The sequence below is a fragment of the Cupressus sempervirens genome, chromosome 8 (genome assembly GCF_028749045.1).
Source record: "Cupressus sempervirens isolate cs-2001-9-10 chromosome 8, ASM2874904v1, whole genome shotgun sequence".
NCBI classification, from domain to species: domain Eukaryota; kingdom Viridiplantae; phylum Streptophyta; class Pinopsida; order Cupressales; family Cupressaceae; genus Cupressus; species Cupressus sempervirens.
This window is the reverse complement of record NC_143125.1, coordinates 21,384,048-21,405,214: the sequence shown is the minus strand read 5'-3', so window position 1 is coordinate 21,405,214 and position 21,167 is coordinate 21,384,048.

Sequence of the window (21,167 nt, the reverse complement as noted above, 5' to 3'; positions counted from 1 at the left end):
TAATCCATAATAAAATCATCAAATATGCATAAAAGCATCAAATATCCATAATAAGAATCATCAAATCTCCAAGATAAGAATCATCAAATCTCCATGAGCATCTGAAAAAGCATCCATAGAAAATCATGACCACAACAGTTCTCTATTGGCAAATGAAGGCATCACTGATAATCATAAGTATCCATTGGTTCTCAATAACCAAAATATATCTCAAAATAAATCACAATATCCATTGGTTCTCAACAAGCAACCAAGAATATCTCAAAATCATACTGATCGAAGACTCCAAAATGATTGAGTCAAACATGTCACAACATGACATCATCAAGAATAAATCCATATTTTAGTCTCATCATGGCGACTAGAAAATAATCCAAGGATAACTGATCGATGACTCAAAATGATTAACTCAAGTGTCTCATACACATACATCTCATCTTCACACATGAAGACTGATGAACAATAACAACCAATAAATACACACATCTCATAGAGCATACGATCACATTACCACGGTTGGGCTTATAAAGATTGAGACCAAATAAGATCAACATGCCATCATATCTCATAACCCCCGAGCCTCTGGTAACATCCTAGGACTGGTCAACACTAGTCAACCCAAAACTCAAAACAAGAAGCATATAGAATACACGATGCAAACACATGTTTTGGTTTACTAAATTCACATAGTTGAATAATGTGTAAGGATTTTCAGTTTTCTGTTTGCAAATATACTTCAAGTGTTTAAAGTTATCATTATTTGACCTACAAGTCAACCCAATTGTTTCCCGATAGCATTACCCTAAAAATAAATTAAGGATAATTATTTACTCATTAAACTGATCATCACTGACCTTTAATTAAATTGCTTTCTTTATTTAACTAAGATCCATATTCTAATTGATTAACTCTCCTTCATAAATCAAAGATCATTATTCATTTATAAAAGAACCAATTATCAAACTAAGAAGAATTATAACTTTATTAAAATGATCAATTAAATCAAACAATTAACATAGGTACACCATCCATGACCTATTAACATCTAATAGTTTCCAATTCAATAATACTAAGTCTCACCATTAAAACATCTAAGGTCGTTATTCAAGTCATGAGAGTACGACTTATCAACTTCGATATAAATACTTCACAACTTTGCTAGAGGAATCGATATTAGCATATCAATTAAAACACTATTACATAACTTGATTATTAATTAAATCTAATTAACTCTAATTAATTTAATTAATAATTACATATCCAAGGCAACATTCCAATTAATATCAGTTGACTAATAACTAACTATAATTTTGTAAGATAAAAGTCAACTATAATTCAATACTCAAAAGATCATATTAAAAATTCAATAATAATTATTGAAAATCTTAAATGACCATATTTGTCATCTTTCAAAAAATACCAACATTCCCTTAACAAATTTGTATTATCATTAATCTTTTCAAATAAGACTCTATCGCACAACTTAATTATTAATATCATAGTTATAATATCAACTCAATGAATATCAATTGATTAAAAATCAATTATAATCCAACTCCAAAAATTATTATCTTTTACCAAACTTCAATCAATAAATAATCTCCACTAGATTAACTCTAATCAAATTTATTGATATCTATTTAAACCATTATTTATTAATAGTTTATTAGTCCTTACAAACATTAATAAATAATAAACTCCTCAAACTATACTCGATCTATAGAATCCTTCCATAAACTCATTAGTTAATATTTGGCTAACTCTTAACTCCATTAAGGTATTCAAACGTATTAACCAATAACATAATAATTCAGTCTTTAATCCAATATCATTCAGAGTTTCTAAATTTAAATCAACATAATATAAATTATCATCTTACAATTATTTAATCAATATTAAAATCAACCATTAGACTCCATTTTTTAATTTTTCTAATAATATTTTGTCTATATAAACGTTGTTTGAAAGAGATCCCTATCACAAACCAATAAGACTCATTGTAGATTTTAACATGAATAATCTTCAAATTCTTAACATTATCATCTTCATTAAACAACTCTAAAATTGTTTAATATATATTAAATAGTATTCAATATACATTATAAAAAGTCCACTATATAAACTATATTAAAATCTCTTTTCTTTTAATTTTCTCTCATCCATTTACTTAGATTGACTAGTAATTAATTACACTTCTTCTACTATTAATTAATCTTAATTAAATTTGATTTAATTAGATTAGATAATAAACCATATAAAACTAATGCATATTAATAAGATTCTAATAAAGGAAGATTGCAATAATATCTTAATTCATTCCATGTCTTGATATATTATTTTTGTGAAGTTTAAGCATAAAGAACTCTTGATTATGGGGAATAGAGAAATATATGTCTTTGAATAAAACAGTCTCAGTACGACGGTCATATCTCTCTAATGAACCGTTGGATCGGGCTAAAATTGATATATGTTGGAGAGGGCCAAGTTGCGCCAATTTTGACTGGAGCGATCGAATAAATTCGATCCCGATAAAAAGTTATGAATGACTAAGTTCGGGTCTATCCAAGGGGCAGCGACAAGTCAATCTGTGAAGAATTAAGAATTTCTTCTTAAAATGTAATTGTTCTCTAAATTTACCCATTCATCCATCTAATAGGTTTGTCCATACGCATCTGAAAATATAATTTGATAGAAAGATTACATCTAATCATACGAATTTTCAACTTAGAATTTCTATTTTAATTTCAAATCTTGTCTATCTAATTTCACAATATAAATTCGAACCCAAATCCGATTAAAATCTAATTTCTTTCTCATTTGGAACTAGGATTTTTCTATTGTTCTCTTCTTATCCAAATAAAATATCTAGATTCCAATTTCAAATACAGAGAGTATTCAGACACATAAAACAGATATGATGAAGACAGGAAGAGAAAGAGTGCAAAGGGAATATGAGAATATCACGAGTGCACCTAGATACTAATGCTAATTTGCTATGCCTCAGAAGTCCATAGAAAATCTCTTCATTCTCCATCATTCGCATTCTTCCAATAATCCAAGCCGATCGAATCCTCCAAGTGATTAGAAGTGCTAGAAGGAGCATAGAAGCAAGTAGAAAATATATGAGCATATGAATCTTCTCCCATGCATGTAAGCTTTGAAGCTTCTATTTTTTTTAGCTTGTAGCTCGAGGCTTCCATTAAACTTGTAGCTTCCATTACGCTTCTATGAATGCTTGAATATAAAGAGCTCTCAAGAAACCTTTGGATTGCTTCTTGAAACCGCTGAAAGGTGTCACCAACTAAGCATGGGTCTTTTCCAACCTTTTTGATGAGTCATAGAGTTGTAGTCATGCAAGCTTGTAACTCCAATTTACTTTTTAAATAATTTCTATTTAAATTTTATAACTTTCATTTTAATTTTTATAACTTTTATTATTATTATTTTATTTATTATTTTATAATTATTATTAATTTTAATTTCTAGTTTTCTTTTATTTAATTCTTTTTTTCCAATAATTCACATTTAATTAATTACAATCAAAATATCAAAAATCATGATATTTTATTAATTTTCTCAAATAAATAATTTATTAATTAAATCTATTTATTAAGACTTAATTAATGGAAAATTCACCATAGACTTCCAAGATAAAATATGAAAACCCATCATAGAACAAATCATACAAAATAAATCTAAAGGGTTAAAAATCACAAAATATGTCATCCGACACATTCGGTGGGTATTCAACTCAGATACTTGTTCTAATTTTCTAATTAGGACAAATGGCTCAAAGGGTTGGGATTTGGACTTGAAAATTTATCTCCCCTCTCTTATCACTGAGATAATGTGATAGGGTACGCTCATCTTGGCAATTTAGGGAAGTCGATACCCGGTACCTGCAACTTGCATAAAAACCATGCATGTACAAACACAATATATACTAAATTAAACAGACAATGGTAGGAAGTGGTGCATTGTGTAGATCCTGACTAGCAGGTGACTACGACTCCCTTCCTTAACCACATCAGACACGCCATACAAAAGCAAACACGCAAGGCAAACACGCACACCATACACATGCAAGTATGGGATAAGTATCCATAAGAAAGCACATATGATAATAAATCATCTTACTAATTATCATTAATAATTGAAAGAAATGTAATAATCATCATCAATAATTGTGAACACTAAAAATAATCATCATACATACATGAAATGTAGAGTCTAAGTAATCTCATCACATAATAAACTGAATCCATAGCACAATATCTGATAATCTCAAAAGAATGCTGCTAACCAACAACATAAAACTAGTTCTAAAAGAGTTCAACAACGATAACAAAATGTGATCCAAGGGCAGGCACTACATCCACCCCCCCTGGGATTAGGCTTACTCCTAGAAGCCTACAAGAATGAAAAACTAAGATACTCACTATGTGGGTCCCATTGAACCCTTTCCCTCTGTAGGGAAACATGTTTCCACTGAGGATATTACAACACCCTTAGAACAATATGATTTTGGTTTAATGGTAAACTGAAAACCATATCGATCCAACATTCATTTTTTTAACAACTACTAAAATAGATCCCTTAATTCATTCTAAACAAGAGCAACTTAATGATTGCAAAGATAAACAGAGGTTTACTACCTTACAACATAGATAAAAGATACATGTTTTGCAGCTAGAATGAGTTTCAATTTTTAGTTTTGCCTTCGTTTAGATTTTCAGTAAAAAAATTTAGTTTTGAAAGCTAAGTGTTGAAATATAAAAAATATGCAAGTAACAGTTTTAAGTTATGTTTCAGTTCACCTAGTTTCAAGTTTTCAGTTTGAAAAAGATACACATGATAGTTCTAAGTTTTCATTTTATTCAACTAGTTAATAACTAGTGGCATTCAAATATACCCAGAGCTTCCAATGTTGAAACTCAGGCTCTGATACCAAATGTAATGCCCCGCCAAGGGATCCAAAGAATTTTACAAAAAGTAATAGACATGAAGACAAATGTGGTCATTGCTCATGGGATCCTTAAGAGAGGTAAGGAGTCACTATTTCACTGGAAACAATCCTTGGAGTTTGTTATAGAAAGCTCCATGAGATCTGCAAATGAGCTCAAGGGTGTGCATGACCTAGTGAAAAAGGTCATTGAAAAGTTCTTTTAATATTTGAAGATCTTGCACACAGAGTCCTTTGTGTCCACTAATGGAAAGCTTGTGGATATTGAGAGAATGAAATCAAAGTTCTTGGCATTTGTTGATGAAGTTGTTGACCCACTTGATTGCCATGTGTCCAAGATCTAAGAACTCTCGGTAGTGGATGCAATCATAGGAGTGAAATAGAGAAATTTTAGTCAAGGATTGCCAAAATTGATGAACAAAAGGAAATGCATGACCACTAGATGGTCCGAGCCAACAATATCAACATTCTGGATGTCAAAGAATTGGATAAAGTAACCAAATCCATGAAAGCTTATAGAGCTAAAATAATTACTCGTAAGAAGACATGATGTTCTGATGCTTTTCCAAACATTTGTCATTCTTCCCCTTCTCTTTCTTTTTGTAGCCATCTATGGCATTTTGTCAGTCTCTGTCTTGGACAATGATTCAAGCTTATCCTATTTTTAGTTGATTATGTTCAAAGATGCTCTGCAAATCAATCATCCAATGTAATCGGTCATTTTGAGAAAGCCTATAAATGTAACCTTTTAAGATTTTAATAACATCAACAAAATTTACTTTGGGCAAACCCCTGTAGCGATGACTACTGTGTTTGACTCTGAGTCCATTTCAAGTTCTCTTGTTCATTAATTTTCTATATAGTGTATGGAATGAATGTGCTAATGTTGAGAATTGAATGAATGTGAATGAACTTGGATTTGTTTCCTCCGTTCAATGGATTGTATGTCTCACTCTCTTTAGCATAAGCATCTCTTTTGTTCTCTATGCTATATGTTGTAGTTTGTGTGTCTAGTATAGTTAGTGGCATGAAGAAGCTAAAAACTGGTGTGTTGAGAAGTTGAGAGATAGACAATCTAGGTATTGTCAAAACATTAGCTAATTGTGTAGTTTGAGAATTACCTATTTTTCCATCTCTTCCTTTCTTCTTATTGTTGTAGTTGGTTATGTATGTTTCCATTCATTGGATTATAGGTCAAAATAGATTGCATGTTGTGAGTTAGTCCCCCTTTCATTTGCCTAGGTTATTTAAAGTGTTGAGCAACTTGTTTTTTGCCTCTTCTGCTCTCTAGTTAAGAGCATATCCCCAAAACTCAAAAAATAAAATTCATTTCATATCATGCATTCAAAAGGGAGATGTACCTTTCAATTCAAGGGTCCTTCATAGATTATTACATTAACCTATTCTAGTTTTAGCATATTTGTCCTCCATAGGCCATTGGACAAGTTAAGAGTCAAGGGACAAACCAAAAGGATAAGGAAGAAAAATTGATAACCAACAATTTTCGGTGAATCTACTAGGGAAGATACTCATACATCCAAAGTTCTCTTATGTAAGTATATGTGTGGCTTTACCAAGAATCTTAGAGATTATCTTTGTGGGACTCAAATAGTTGAGTCATGTATAACAACCCATAAGGAGAAATGGTGTTGCCTCATGAGGGACAAATCCCAGTAGTGTAACCTAACGTTGGTTTCCAAGACAAACAAGAGAACATAATAAATTAGTTGAATACTCTTGCCTGGAAAACCTGAAAGTCCCTTGACCAATATAGAAGAGTAAGCTTCACCCTTGAAAGAGAGGAAGCAAATGTTGAATATTGGGAGGGAGTTTTATAGGAAAGAAGATTAAGAGAAGCACGCCCATTATGATCTAAGATAGCTCATCCTGGATTGTACATATGCCCACATCACTCGTGGTAAAGGGAAAGTTGACCCTGTGTTCGAAGAATTGTAGAAAGTTGAGTTTCCAATATTGGAAGCTCCTATTGGAAAAGGGAGAACACACTCTCAAGATCTAGTATATGAAGGTATCTGTGGTCCTCTTTTTTTGCGACCTCACCCAATTTTCTGGATACATAGCCATTTATCTTCACCTCCTATTTTTCACACTTAAATCCCATCATTGTTCAATGCCCTCACTCTTCAAAGAGTAGTTACCCCTACTATAGTCACTTTTTAGGTTGTAGCAATAATCCTCCTTGCCTCAATGGTTTTTTCCTGGGGTAATGCTATTGGTTTTTGCAGCTTGCTGCCAATAATGACTTGCCTAGAGCTTCTCAAAAGAATTTCCCAAAATTCAATGGAGATGGGAAGGTTTCTACATATGAACACATTACAAGTTTCTTCACTGTATGTAGTGTCATTTGTCCTCAACATGAAGATGTAGCAATGAGGATGTTTGTGGAGACCTTGATTGACAATGCAGTTGACTGGTTTCAACACCTTCTAGTAGGATATATCACAACCTAGGACAACATGCAAAATTGATTTGAAGCACACTATAAGAGTAAAAACGATGAGCATACTTTGTTGACTCAACTTACTCAGATAAAGAAGGAACCTAGTGTTCCTATGAGAGACTTCATTACAAAATTTAACAAATTGGTCAACAGGATTCCAATTGTAAGCAGACCTATTGTTGATAACCAAAAGATGTTCTTCATTTTCTCCATGCCCCCTGACGTAAGTTTTCAAATCAAATTTTCACATGTGGCTAATTTGTTGGTTTCTTAGACCTTGGAAATTGAATTGGAGGATGATTTAATAGCAGCCAGGAAATGGAAAAGAGAGATTTAGGGTAGAGCATCTATGAGTTGTGCCCCTGGTGTAACTAACAATAATGAAGCAATGCTTTAGAAGCTCTCTAATGAAATTATTTCCATAAAGAGACAAATGGGGAAGCCTGACTCTTCACTACAGCAACCATATCAAGACATTTCCTGAAGGCCACATGAAGGTAGAGCATTGCAATTATCGTCTGCTTAGCAAAAGCTTACTATTGAGGCAACTCCTTAGAAGCAAAATATGTGCATTTTTCATCTAAGAGTTTATCACAATGGTGATTCCTACCCAAAAATGAACAGGTATAAGAAACTTACTACTAGTGATGAGCTAACCATTGAGTTACCTAAAAGTGAAGACAATTCTACTCCCATGGTGACTCTGAAACATTCTTTTCGGAGTATGAATCAAATTTAGAGGTTGGATCTGACTGCTTCACCACCTTGGATGGAATTCAGATGATCATTGCTACAAGAAGCCATAGAGAGAATAACCTGATCAACTTTGTTCCTTCCCGTAACATGGCCACTAGCCCTTCACCAACTGCAGCTGGAGAATCCATTTCCTCTTCTTAGAGAAAAGAGAAAACAAGGTTCAAGCCAAATGGTAAGCCTCACCCCTCATTTGACATAATACAATACTGTAAGGATGCTCATATCTTGGTGTCTCCCCTTGATTATCTCAAAACTCATCTTTTTGAATTGCAAAAGATAGTAGCTTATTGTAAAGTTGATGCTTATGCCAAAACTCAACCCAATGTCAACTCTACCATTAGCAATGACCAACCTCAATTGGATAATGGCACACTAGCTAATGAAGAGCATGTTTTTCCTATGCTCTTCAAAGTGGAAGAAGCATCAATTTTGGCTTCTTCCCCTGGTCAAAAGTCAAACGCATTCTATGTGTCCTTATACGTAAATGGCCATGAGCTTAGTAACTGCATAATTGATTTTGGAGCTTCTAATAATGTCATGCCCTCTTCAATTTCTTGTTACCTTGGCTTGACCCTTACAAAAATGTTTGGATGTTGTTATTCCATGGATGTGAAGCAGGTCCCTCTAATAGGTCAAGCGAAAGATGCACAAGTAGCATTGGTCACTCATCGTGCAAAGAGAATGAAGCTAACCATCCTGGTAGCAGATATTTTGGCCAACTATGGTATGTTTTTGAGTATAATTTTTTGTAGGGACATGGGAGGGGAAATCAAGCTAGATTGGTCTCATGCCATCATTCCCATGGGTAATAAGAAAATCAAGTTGGAACCTAAGGAGAAGGCCAAGTTCATAGTCTTGAAGTCTGATGATCCTAAGGCATAGATCCTATAACAAGAAATGGAGTTCAAAAATTACATGATTTTATCTAACTTTTAATGTTTCAAGGAATAGCTAGACCCTTCTAGTAACCTAAAGATTTGGACCCTAGAGTTCAATGGCAATTGTGCTACTATCAGGTCTAAAGATGGTGTAGTTCTTATATCGCCAAATAGAGATGTAACTCAGCTTGCATATAAGTTGTAATTGAAAAACACCAACAATATAGCCAAGTATGAATCCTTGTTGTTAGGTGTCACTATTGCAAAGAAAAGAGGAGTCAAAGTATTAAGAGCTCAAGGAGATGCAAAGCTGATAGTGAAGCAAGTTTGAGCTCAGTACACTATAAAGAATGCTAAGCTCAGGAATTATAGAAATAGGGTTTGGGATGAGATTAAGCATCTGGATGCCTTCTCAATACAAGTTGTTCCAAGGGAGTAGAATATGAGGGCAAACTTGTTAGTTGTATCATCCTCGCTACTCCTCTGACATCCAGATTTCATAGATAATTAGTACCAGGTCAAAGTCTTGTTCAAGTCAAACATTCCTAACAACATTGAGACATGGAAAGTGTTCAATGATGATAAGCAAATCTAGTCTTTGCTGGAAGGATCCAAACCTTTTGGGGATCAGTACTTTGAAGGGAGTGAAAATGCTTGCAAAGATTTCTCCCTTGACACCAAAAAGGAGTTGGAGTTTGGAGCTAAATAATTCAAAGGTAACACGATCCCTCGACATCTTATTTCCCTTGAGAAACTATTTGATAGGCATGATGCACTTATTAGAATGGAGAGAGGAAGAAAAGGTGGAACTTTCAGAGTGCATGAAGGAATGAACATTGGCTCTGAATATAAACCCAAGATGGATAATGTCAGTAGTAGTTGCTCAAAGGAAGAAAGAGAAAAATCAAAAGGATTGTTGTCAAAATACTAAGATGTATTTGCTTGGGGATATGAGGACCTAAACACCTTTAGGAATGGTGAATTCAAGCACAAAATTCCCCTTAGGCCTACAACCATATGGTCTCGGATGCCATCTTTAGGGAAGTTCACAAGATGTTGGCAGTAAGAATTATCTACCTCGTACATCGTTTGACATGGATAGCTAACATTGTCCCAGTCCAAAAAAAGAGTGGGGAGATTTGAATTGGTGTGGATTTTAGGAATTTGAACCAAGCATCTCTAAAGGACAATTGTGCCTTGCCCAATATGGATCATCTACTGCAAATAATGGTCGGCTCAAAAATGATGTCCATATTAGATGGATTTTCAGGTTTCAACCAAATTGACGTAAACCCAGAAGATCAATTCAAGACTGTGTTCACCACTCCTTGGAGAACTTTTGCATATAATAGAATGCCCTTTGGGCTCATTAATGTTGGTATCACCTTTCAAAGGGCTATGAATTCCCCCTTCACTGATCTAAAGGATAAGATCATCATTATCTACTTGGATGATCTGACAATCTTCTCCAAGAAAAGAGAGAATTGTTTAGGGGACTTGGACAAAGCGTTGAAAAGATGTAGGGAACATGAGATTTTACTCAATCCCAAGAACTCAATCTTCTATGTTACAAAAGGAAAACTTATGGGTTACATAGTCTCTTAGGAAGGTATCAAGATTGACCCAAAACGTGTTAGAGCCATCCAACAACTAAATTTTTCAGGAAGCAAATCTAGAGTGAAATCATTCTTTGAATTGGTGAACTTTCTGAGGTGCTTCATCCTTGATTTTTTCAAAATCACCAAATGCATAATAGATCTAATAAAAGGAAGTCAAAGTTTCAAACAGAATGATTTTAGAAGAAAGGCTTTCGATCAAATTAAAGATGCCATAGCCAAAGCACCCATTCTTATCCATCTAGATTACACCAAGGAGTTCATACTATACTATTATGCCTTAGGCCGTACGCTATCTACAATACTCATGCAAGAGAACAAGGAATGTATCCAAGTGCCAATTGCTTTCATGAGTACCCCCCTTAAGGAGCATGAGTTAAGATACTCTTAAATTGAAAAGCATGCCTATGCAGTGGTACGAGCACTCAAAATTTTTAGATTATGTCTTACACTCTCATTCTATTATATTTGTACCTGATTTGACCGTCAAAAGCATACTGACCCAAAAAGAGATAGGTTACAACACTAGAGGTGCATGGATAGCAAAAGTGTAAGAGTATGACATTGACCTAAACCCAACAAAATGGGTATGAGGGAATAGCTTCTGCAGGATAACTATAGAAAATTAGGACTTGAGCCAAGAAGATGAATCTTCAAGGGCACTAATGGTTAGTTTCCAAGACCCCTAATTCTCAAACATTACCTATTTTCTAACTTACAAGGATTTTCCTAAGGGAATGACATACAAGATAAAGAGAGACCTCATAATTAAATTAGCTAAGTATGTCATATATGATGACCAATTGTACAAGAGAGCAATATATGGAACCTTCCTAAAATGTGTGGATAAACCTCAACAAGAAATGTTGCTTCATAGTTTTCACAATGAGGCTTGTGGTGGTCATTTTTCATCAACAATTACAACATACAATATTTTGAGGTAATGTTATTATAGGCTTGGCATGTTCAAGGACAATTATAAGTGGGTGGCCAAGTGTGACAAGCATAGGATGCTCTCTAGCAAGCCTTAATTAGTTGCTCTACCTCTAAAGCCAATTGTAATTTAAAGCCCCTTTTAGCAATGGGGAATTGATTTCATTCCAAGCCAATCAATCTACCCTCTTCTCCTACTTATTTGTATGTAATCACTACTACAGATTACTTCACCAAATGGGTGGAGGCCAAGCCAGCTAAGAAAACTACTTCTAAGGTCATCTATGAGTTCATCAAGGAGAACATTTTGATAAGGTTTGGGGTACCAATGAAGCTTTTCATGGACAACACCTCTTACATTTTTTGTATGGAGATTACAAAATTCTACTATGACAATAGCATACATGTCAGTCATTCATCTAACTATTTCCCTCAAGGAAATGATCAAGTAGAATGAATCAATAAAAACATGATCAATATTAAGAAGAAGTTGATTTCTAAGAACCAGAACAACTAGCACAAGAAATTGCATGATGCACTTTGGGAAGATACAATAACACCTAAGAAGGCAATTGGGATTTTCTTGTTTGAGCTAGTATACGGAGTTGAAGGTAGCCTTCCTCTTCCATTAGAGCTATCCATTTGTAAACTACAGTAAGTGATTGAGGATCCAATATTCCAAGATGGATTGGAGAAGTACATTATGTACCTAACTAATCTAGAAGAAGAACATGAAAGGATGGTTGATCAAATTGCAGAACATCAGAAGCACGTGAAGATATTCTTCAACAAAAAGGCCAAACCAAGAAAGTTCATGGAAGACAATTTGGTCCTATTGTGGGATAGGAGGCACGAACCCAAAGGTATGAATCACAAGTTTGACTCCCTTTGGAAGGGTCCTTTCAAGATTATGCAAGCAAATCAGAACAAATATTTTGTTTTGGCATATCCTTCAGGAGAGATTTTTCCATTTTCTCACAATGGTTAGGATCTAAAGTTGTATCAAATTCATAATCAAAAAGCAGGTAACCCTTGCAGTTAATGTTAGTCTAGGTAGGTTTTCTTTGCATCTTTCCATGCTTTGTTTTCCTACTTTCTTAGGTTAGTTTTCCTTTTTGTTGCATGCTTAGTTTAGTCGCTCGTTGTAATTTGATGTTTCAACAGTGCGAAACCAAAGATTTTGGGTCCCTTCTCAGACATTTGCAATGCCTAAGTCCCTAGTCAGAGCTAACTTTTGCCAAGTTTTAGTCATACCCCTTTAAAGCTTGAAGTCATTGGTATGAAAGTCAGTGTGTGTCCAAGTGTCCTTTAGGTCACTTAATTCTCATCTTTCCTAAAGTACTCTACTTTCTTTATTTTTTAGTTCCACCTTGCATTACCTTTACCCACCATCTAAGTGGGTTTCCTATTTTTCCTATGTACATGGGGTGTAGGTGATCTAGGCATGGTTGGGGTGTATTCTGGCATCTGCCTAATGAGAAGTTCTCTGCTATCTTGCCCTAACATTCCATCTCCCATAGATTTTGAGCTTTCGAGTTGTTTTTTCCCTTGAGCAAACTCTATCAAGTGTGTATCTGAAAGATGAAGCCGTAACAGTGATTAACAGGCTGTGAATATGATTATATCATGCCTAAAGGCCTACAAAGTTGTGGATTGAATCCAGATTCAATCCTATTCAAATTCATGGATATAAGATCAAGTGCTACAAGGGAACATAGGTATATGAGTTTTCTGTTGCGTACTCATGGAAGTGAAGTTGTTTTGTTCTGTGTCCGATGTTGTATAAACTTAAGCCAAATCTCAGACCCAATGATCAAATAGTGGGAGAACAATGTTGAATGAACCATTTATGGGCTCATAATTAGTGAGGCATGCTTGAGATCTAGCTTCGAGGCCATCAAATTGAGGTAAAAGAATGAAGTGTTGTTAGTTGTGCTCCAGTCTAAGAAATATTGCTAAGAAAGGGGTTTTCCATCTTAAGACAATGAAAAAGACCACTTCTCTAGAGGCCTTGAAAATAGAGACTCAATTTACTCAAACATGTGAATATTCCTCAGAGATGCTCAAAAAATACTTCAGGAAAAGTTAGTGACAGAAATGTGACCCCAATATAAAGGAGATGTAGTGTTAAAAGCTTTAGGTAGAAAGTGAAAGTGAAAGAATGAAGTGTGCAAGCTAGCAAAAGGATTACTCCCTGTGCTGCAATCTTGGATAGAAGGAAAAAATGGGTGTGCAAAAAAGCTAAGTTTCTCTCTCTCTCTCTCTCTCTCTCTCTCTCTCTCTCTCTCTCTCTCTCTCTCTCTCTCTCTCTCTCTCTCTCTCTCTCTCTCTCTCTCTCTCTCTCTCTCTCTCTCTCTCATGCGCGCATATGTTAACATTATCAAGTATATTTGTATTCTGGGTTCTGAAGCAAAGACACTTCCTGAAAAGATAAAGCATTTGTGTTGTTAAGTGATTCTTAGTCATATCAATTTACTTTAAGTAAGTAATAAAGATTTCAAGAAAATAATATTTTACATTCAAATGAACATAAAGTTTAAATAGTCATTGCTCATGGAATTAAATACAAATCTTATTGTTATAATCATTGGCCAAAATTAATTTCATTCATGTGGCACCAACATTTAATTCCTATACCTATTTCATTAGAATTGCATGCAATTGGTTTCTTCAAGTATATTTAAATAGTTATTTACTGAGAACTGCATCCTATGCAATCATAGCGAATGGAAACCAGAGCTACTAGTTACAATAAGTTAATTGGTTTGGAGAGTGAGTTAAAAGACCTTATAGATACATCTTTCAAATTCTACGACTTGATCTTCATAGAAGACTTAATTCTCAACCCAAACATTCATAAACTTAAATAGAGCAGACTAGTTGAAGTAGCTAGTTCTCCAATGATAGTTCATGCACCAGAGTTAGTGAAGGAATCCATCTAGAGATACAACCCACAAACAAAGAAGATTTTGTTTCCTAACTAATCTATTCTCATCTCAATCAACAAGACATTGATGTAGTTCACATTTAACATTCCTGTGAAGGAGCAATATTGTGATGTTGATTTCAGATCTTCCATGTCCATGTTCAACAAGAAGAAGACTCTAAAACAAGAAGACATGTAGAGGACATGGTTCCAGGTTGTCCACTCAAAGAAGAGAAAATTGTCGAAGACCTTGTTTGACACAAATTTGAAAAGAGAAATTGTGGATATCCTTGCACTCCTCTTTAAACTCAAAGGAAAAGAGGAGACTTTGGAGTTCATTGAGCATCATTTCTTCCTAGTATAAGCAATATGTACTGAGGATATGCAAATCTAATGGACATAGAGAATCTATGATGAGTTTTCCTCATGGTTGAATTTAGACAAAGGATTTAAGCAATTTTACATGTCCTCATTTCTTATCTATGCATTGGCAACTCACCACTTGTGACCCGACCTCCCTAGCATCCCAAACTATGATGAGAACACAAAAGTATATGAATTTTACCCACATCTATAGCTGCAAAGAAGTTATGAGGAGTACATAGTTGTCAATGATGCCTTCTCAATGAGGCTATGCTAAGAATTATAAGGATGCACTGAAAGGAGATTTTCATTAGAGGCAATTTTGGCCATAAGCCAATTTAGATGCTCATTCATCCAATTTTTGAGCTTCTCCTATTTATGAATAGGAAATTATGACTACTTTCCTAAGAGGTTGCCAAGATATCCAGAAGACAAGGTGGTTCTATTCAAACTATGTCAATAGATCCTTGAAGTGAACACCTTGTGTTCTAATGTGAAGAAGATAGCTAGGATTCCCTTCCCTATAGTGGTTGGCCCATATTCATGTGCCTCCAGATCAAATGCTCAAGATTTGTTAAAGACCTTTGAGAGAAAAATTAAGTTGTTAGACTATGAAATACTCAGCCCTTAATATGATCAAGTTTAACTTTGTAAGGGATCATTTGGAGTTGGAATATACCTAAAGGCATGTTCAAGATATTGCAGACTTCTAGTTTGGGTGTCTCAATGAGTACCAAACTCGTGAGAGATTTTAGTCATGGCTAACCATTAACGAGATCAAATTATACAACAATTATGTTGATGTTTCTGACCTTGCAGATGATGGAGCCTACATGCACCCCACATCTTACGAGAGGATCAAAGGCACCTCAATTTTGTCTACCTGGCCTATAGATCCAATCATTGACACTACGAAGGTTCTTATGTAGGGGATATTCAAGAGAACAGACAAATGGGTGGAGTGGACCCGAGCAAGAAAGAAGAGGACCAAAAGCATTGGTTCTACGGGTGGAGTATTAGGTGGAGCCACCCAGTCAACTGTAGCAACAACCACCATAGCTACTACATCAACATCTATAGGGCCATTACAATTCATTGGCCAAGGTGGAGACCAATCTCCAGAAAAGAATGTACCACTTACTCCTACCTGCGAAGATGGCTCTCTTTCGAACATTGGGAAGGCTGGGGAGAAGCAGGATGACAAGGATAAGGGGAAAGAACAAGAAAAATTAGTGGCCAAGCCATCTTCCCCTATCCAAGTCATCAATGTGGATGGTGACACTAACCCCATGGATGGCCAGGAGTAGGATGCATCTCAGCAAGGGGATACCTTAGCCCTTTTGGTAACTAAGGTCATTGCCTTCCCTATTGCTTCTTAGAGCAAGCCAACTCTATTAATCATGAGGAAGCTATTTGATCCTACTGCATTGTAGTCTATTATCACTATGTTATCTACAAAGTTATGAATTGAAGAGAACATTGATAGGAAGAAGAGAAGATACGAGGAAGTAGCCCCATCGAAGGACTTGATCACACAAGTCACTTCCTCTCATCCATCCAAGAAGATAAAGAAGCAGAAGACAATTGATGCACTAGCTATAGATTCAACAATTGGCCATAGCTAGTTGAGATTACTAAGCCACAGAAAGAAGGAAGATTTCATAAGCCTTCCAACGATGAATTTCATATTAGGACAGTGGATCTTGGCATCCCAGTTCATGACTCCATGGTGAACATGTGGAAATCTACCAAGGAGAAAATAAAAGATGAGCTGGAAGAGCTTAGACAAGAGAAGGAAATATTGAAAGCCTCGAATAGAGAATTAGTGGAATACATAAGGTCTACACTTGGGAGCACTTCATCAAGTCAATTTGACCCAAATGTAGAGGAGAATAAAAGTTTACTCCTAAAGCTGCAACAAGAAAGGAAACTCGGGTAGGTTGGACGAGCATGGGTAGAATAGATGAAGGCTCAAGGTCCCCCACTAGTTGAAAACCTAGGAAGCCTAGTTGTGGATGCTCACAAACTTAGGGAAGTAACTTCAAATTATTAGACATCCATAGAGAAGGCAATAGACAAGGTGACAGAGAAATTTGCCCTTCTACAAGAAGTGATAGACATGAAGACAAATGTGGCCATTACTCATGGGATCCTTAAGATGGGAAAGGAGTAACTATTTCATTAGAAAAAATCCTTGGAGTTTATTATAGAAGGTTCCATGAGATTTGAAAATGAGCTCTAGGATGTGCACAACCTAGTACAAAAGGTCATTGAAAAGTTGTTTAAATATTTGAAGATCTTGAACACAGAGTCCTTTGTGTCCACTAATCGCAAGCTCATGGATGTTGAGAGAATGAAATCAAGTTCTTGTCATTTATCGATGAAGTCATTGACCCACTCAACTTCCAAGTGTCCAAGATCTAGGAATTCTCAGTAGCAAATGCAATTATAAGGAGAGAAAATGGTGAAGTTCCAGTCAAGGGTTGCCAAAATTGATGAACCGAAGGAAATGCATGACTACTGGATGGTCTAAGCTGACAATATAATCATTCCAAATGTCGAAGAGCTAGAAAAAGTAACCAAATCCATGAAATCTTATAGAGCTAAATCATTTACTCCTAAGAATACATGATGTTCTGATGCTTTTCCAAACATCTATCATTCTCCCCATTCTCTTTCTTTTTGTAGTCATTTATGGCATTTTGATATTCTCTGAAACTAACAATGATTCAAGCTTGTCCCATTTTTAGTTTATTATGTTTAGAGATGCTCTGGGAAGCAATCATCTAATGTAACTAGCCATTTTGAGAAGGGCTATAAATGTAACCTTTTAAGATGTTAATAAGATCGAAAAAATTTACTTTGGGCAAACCCTCGTAGTTGGGACTACTGTGTGTAACTCTGAGTCCATTTGAAATTTTGTTGTTCATTAAGTTTTCATATGGTGTATGGAATGAATGTGCTAATGTTGTGCTAATGTTGAGAATTGAATGAATGTGAATGAACTTGGTTTTGTTTCCTTCGTTCATTAGATTGTATGTCTTACTCTCTTCAGCATAAGCATCTCTTTTGTTCTCTATGCTATATGTCATAGCTTGTGTGTTTAGTATAGTTAGTGGCATGAGGAAGTCAAAAAATTGTGTGTTGAGAAGCTAAGAGATAGAAAATCTAAGTATTGTCAAAACATGAGCTAATTGTGTAGTCTGGGAATTACCTATCTCACCATCTCTTCCTTTCTTCATGTTGTTGTAGTTGGTAATGCATGTTTTCATTCATTGCATTATAGGTTAGAATAGATTGCATGTTGTGAGTTAGTCTCACTTTCATTCACCTAGGTTGTTTAAAGTGTTGAGCAACTTGGTTTTTGCCTCTTTTTCTCTTTGGTTAAGAGCATAACCCCAAAACCCGAAAAACAAAATTCATTGCATATCATGCATTCAAAAGGGAGTCGTGCCTTTCAATTTAGGGGTCCTTGAAAGATTACTACATTGACCCATTCTTTTGCTAGCATCTTTGTCCTCCATAGGCCATTGGGAAAGTTAAGAGTCAAAGTAAAAACAAAAAGGATAAGGAAGACAAATCGATAACCAACACCTCTATGTAACATATCTCTTTGTATGCATATCTCCCTCTTCATATGGTAACTATATATTATCTCCCTCTTTGACAACAATGCCAAAGAAACTTCACTTCTCTCATGCATCTTTACCATATAGATATCTTTATGTCAATACTTCTAAATATTATTCATCATCTATCATATGTTCTTATGACTAATACAATATTTTGTTATTCTCACTTCACTACTTTAGGCAACTCCTAAAGTATGACTTTCTGCATCAACTTGTAAGATATTTTGATCAACACAATTGATGTAGAGCTCCATCTAAGCTTAAGTAGCCTTAGCTATATCTTTGATTTACCTCTTAGATACTAATGTTTATCCTTAGGTAAAGCCTTAGTTAAAATATTAGCTATTTTCTCCTTGGTGTTCACATATTCCAATCTCACTTCTTTATCTTGAACTAACTCTCTCAAGTAATGATACTTGAGAGCAATATGATTGGTCTTTGTGTGTATTACAAGGGTTTTTTTGATATATTTATAGAAATTTTGTTATCACAGTAGATAACAAAAGGATCAATGACCTCTTCCTTCATTCCTTTCAACAATTTCTTGATCCACACAATGTTGGAACAATTCACTACTACTCCCACACATTCAGCTTCATCTATTGATTGTGAAATGCAGTTTTGCTTCTTGCTTATCCAAGAAATTAATCTCTTTCCTACAAAGAAAACTCTACTTTTACTCTTTCTATCATCAACATTGCCTACCCAATCTACATTTGTGTACACTTTTAGTTCAAAATTGTCATTCTTCTTGTAATATAAGCCATAATCCTCTATTCCTTTTAGATATCTCAATATCTTTTTCACTGCCATCATATGAGTCTCCTTAGGATTTGCATAATATCTTGAAACAATTCCAACTACTAGTGTAATATCACGTCTATTGTGAACAATATATTGTAGTTTCTCAGTTATTGATCTATACAAAGTCTGGTTCACATCAATAGAATCGTCATTCTTAGATAGCTTATGTTTGGTAACCATATGTGTGTTGATTGGTCTTGAATCTTCCATCCCAAAAAAATTTAGTATCTCCTTGATGTACTTTGATTGAGTAATGTAGATACCTTTCTTTATCTTATATACTTGTAAACCAACAAAGAATTTGATTTCTCCAAACATAGACATTTCAAATTCCTTCAGCATCTCATCTACAAATGATTTGCATAATGCATCTTGTCCTCCAAATATGATATCATCAACAAATATCTCAGCCAACAGTATCCCTTTACCACCTTTATTTTTCAAGTATAGATTATTTTTATCATTAGTTCTTGTAAAACCAATCTTTACCAAATAATTATGCATCCTTTCAAACCATGCTCTAGGAGGTTGTTTCAATCCATACAATGCTTTGTGCAGTTTACGTACCATATTCCCTTTCTTGGGATCATCAAATCCTTCTAGTTGTTCAATGTAAAACTTTTCTTCTAGTATTTCATTTATAAATATAGATTTGACATCCATTTGATATACTTTCAATCCTTTATAAGTTGAATATGCAAGTAGTGTTCTAATTCCTTACAATCTTACAACTGGAGAAAATGTTTCCTCATAGTCAATACCTTCTTCTTATACATATCCTTTGCATACCAACCTAGCTTTATTCCTTGTCACTTCTCCTCTTTTATTTAGTTTATTCCAGAATACCAACTTGGTTCCAATAACATTCTTTTCCTTTGGTCTAGGTGCCAGTGACCAAGTTTTGTTCTTCTCTATTTGTTCAATTTCTTCATTCATTACTTGAATCCAATCTTCATTGTCCAAAGAATCATTTACTAATTTGGGCTCAAACTCATAAAGTAAACATGTATCACTTCTAAGTCTTTTCCTTGTCATCACTCCAGAGTCTTCATTTCTAATGATTTGTTTAGGTGTATGGCACTATCTTCTTACATACTTTGCTAGTGCAGGTTCTTTTCTTCTTTCTTCTTGATTAGATTCATCTTGAAAATTAATTTCAAGTTCATTTTATATTTCTATTTTAGGTTTTGGTTTCTTGACGTTGCATTCCTAGTGTTTAACAACTTCTTCTTGTATCTTGATATCATTTTATTGAAGCTTGACACCTACAGTTTGTTGCTTGGTAGCCTATTGCTACAGCTTGGTATTCACAGTTTGTTGTTGCTCGGTAGCCTTATTCTTCGACTCAGGTAAGGTGCAAGGAACACCTTCATTGATATATATGATTGTGTTGTAATCTTCAAGTTTTGTCTTGCATTCAACTTCATAATTTTCTACATATTCATCAACTTTCACATTTGGACTTTCCACAACTTTGTTAATGTTAGAATTCAAACACTTATAAGCTTTTCTCTTAGTGGAATATACTAAGAATATGCCTTCATCACTTTTAGCATCAAGTCTTCAATTTTTATTATCCTTTAGTATATAACATTTGTTTCCAAAGACTTTAAAATATTTTACATTAGATGCATGCCCATACCGTAACTCAAAGGGTGTAATGTTTGTACCTTTCTTGACTTGTACTTGATTCAACATATATACTATAGTACTTACATATTCTCTCCAATATTGTTCTAACACATTATTCTCCATCATTGGTGTTCTAGCACAATCCATGATAGATTTGTTCCTCCTTTTAGTTATTCTTTTTTGGGGAGGGGTCTTAGGTGTTG